Source organism: Anoplopoma fimbria, chromosome 1, assembly GCF_027596085.1.
Source record: "Anoplopoma fimbria isolate UVic2021 breed Golden Eagle Sablefish chromosome 1, Afim_UVic_2022, whole genome shotgun sequence".
In the NCBI taxonomy this organism is placed as follows: domain Eukaryota; kingdom Metazoa; phylum Chordata; class Actinopteri; order Perciformes; family Anoplopomatidae; genus Anoplopoma; species Anoplopoma fimbria.
Genome location: NC_072449.1, coordinates 2599837 through 2602336, shown reverse-complemented (window position 1 = coordinate 2602336; position 2500 = coordinate 2599837).

Here is a 2500-nt window from a genome sequence, read left to right as displayed (position 1 = left end):
ATAAATAAATAAATAAATAAATACAGAAATGAATAAATAAAAATAAATAAATAAATAAATAAATAAATACAGAAATAAATAAATAAATACAGAAATAATTAAATAAATACAGAAATGAATAAATAAAATAAATAAATAAATAAATAAATAAATAAATAAATAAATACAGAAATAAATAAATAAAATAAATAAATACATAAATAAATAAATAAATACAGAAATAAATACAGAAATAAATAAATAAATACAGAAATAAATACAGAAATGAATAAATAAATGAATAAATAAATACAGAAATAAATAAATAAATACAGAAATAAATAATTGTATAAATAAATAAATGCTTAAATAAATGTATAATACAGAAATGAATAAATAAATTAATAAAGAAATAAATGTAGAATATGTATTTATTCATGTCCTGTTTGAATATTAACTTTTATTTATTTATCTATAGATTAATGTATTCATTTCTATATTTATTTCAGCCTTTACTTATTTATTTATACTTTTATTTATTTATTTATTTATTTATTTCAGTATTTATTTAAGCATTTATTTATTACTGTATTCATTTCAGCATTTAATAATTTTTTTACTTGTTTATTTCTGTATTCAAACATTTATTTAAGCATTTTTTTATTTATTCCTGTATTTATTTATACAATTATTTATGCATTTATTTATTTATTTATACTAATGTAATTTTTTGTCCTCCATAATGTTGTTGTTGTTGTTATTATGATTATTACCAATTTGCAACATTGATATTAACTATAAGCAAATTAATTGAATTCATAATTCTTAGATTCCTTACAACCCTCAGTTATTGTAACAAATCTTTCTTACAAGATTATTTGAAGTGCAAGCATGAGCATTTAATTCACTTATAATAATAATAGTAATAACAACAATGACAATGATCACAATAATGAATGTACAGGTCCAGTCAAAAGTTTGGACACACCTTCTCATTCAACTACTTTGAATAATCTAAAATATAAAACATATTCTGGTTTGTTGAGCATTTGTTTGTTTACCACATAATTCCATATGTGTTCCTTCATAGTTTGGATGTCTTCAATATTAATCTACAATGTAGAAAAAAAATAAAAAAAAATAAAGAAAAACCATTGAATGAGAAGGTGTGTCCAAACTTTTTGACTGGTACTGTAGTAATAATAATAATAATTATTATAATTAATATAATTATTCACATATTATTATAATTGTTGTTGTTGTTATCATTATTACCAATTTGCAACACTTATATTAACTATTTGCAAATTCATTAAATCCACAATATTTTAAATTCTTAACAACCCGAGATTGTCTTAACAACTGAGGTCAGCTCGGACTCCAGCGGGGCCTCCAGCAGAGACCAGTCCACTGTAGACAGACCCAGATCCAGCAGAGACCAGTCCACCATAGACAGACCCAGATCCAGCAGAGACCAGTCCACCGTGGACAGACCCAGATCCAGCAGAGACCAGTCCACCATGGACAGACCCAGATCCAGCAGAGACCAGTCCATCGTGGACAGACCCAGATCCAGCAGAGACCAGTCCATCGTGGACAGACCCAGATCCAGCTTCACCACAGCCTTGGACCTGCAGTCAGAGCTCCAGAGGGAGGAGGAGAGCTCAGCTCCCGGCAGCAGCAGCGTCTCCTCCTCCTCCTCCAGGAGCAGAACTTCTCCTCTCTGGGAGTCAACACCGACATCACGCTACTGGAGACCCAGACCGTATTGCTGAACCCGCTGGAAGGAAGGGAGGCCCGGGTGAACCAGAACCAGGACTGAGCGGGTCAGTCTGTCAGACCCTGCTGCAGTAAAATGAGAGGTTTTCTAAAGGGACTCTGGTGCTCAGAAACACTACCACTTTAGTCCACAGGGACCGCCAAAATCAACACTAAATGAAAGTTCCTTGTAGTAACTTTAAGTCAGTATATCAACCTAATTTCACATTTATCTTAGAGCCATATTATTTCCAATCCCAACATTGAATGTCATACAATCTAAAAGGCATAAACTGTATGCACTCTATAACTATATATTCAGTTTATATGATGGACAGTCTGTGTACTAAACTGTTCACAACATTCAGGAACAGTCAGGTTCAAAGTGGAGTAAACTGTCTGTAACATTATATGTTTTACATACTAACATAAGAAAGATATCTGAAATTAACCTGCAATTAAAATTCACTTAATTGAAGTAAAAAATGAATGTGTACTTTGTAAAACACTTTTTGGGAAGTTTTCCATCAACCAAATAGAAAAAAGTTGAATTAGTGTCCTTCTAAAGTGAGTGGAAGCTATGAAAAGTTGCATTTTGATTGCTTATTACTTTTAAATAAATACAATTTTCACCCATTTTCGACAGCATAAAGCAAAAGAATCTTATGATATATAAAAATTATTATAAAATAAAATAAAAGTATTTTTTGCTTTAAAGGTATAAAATTGTCCTTCAATACTTCTAATTTGCCAATTAAATGTG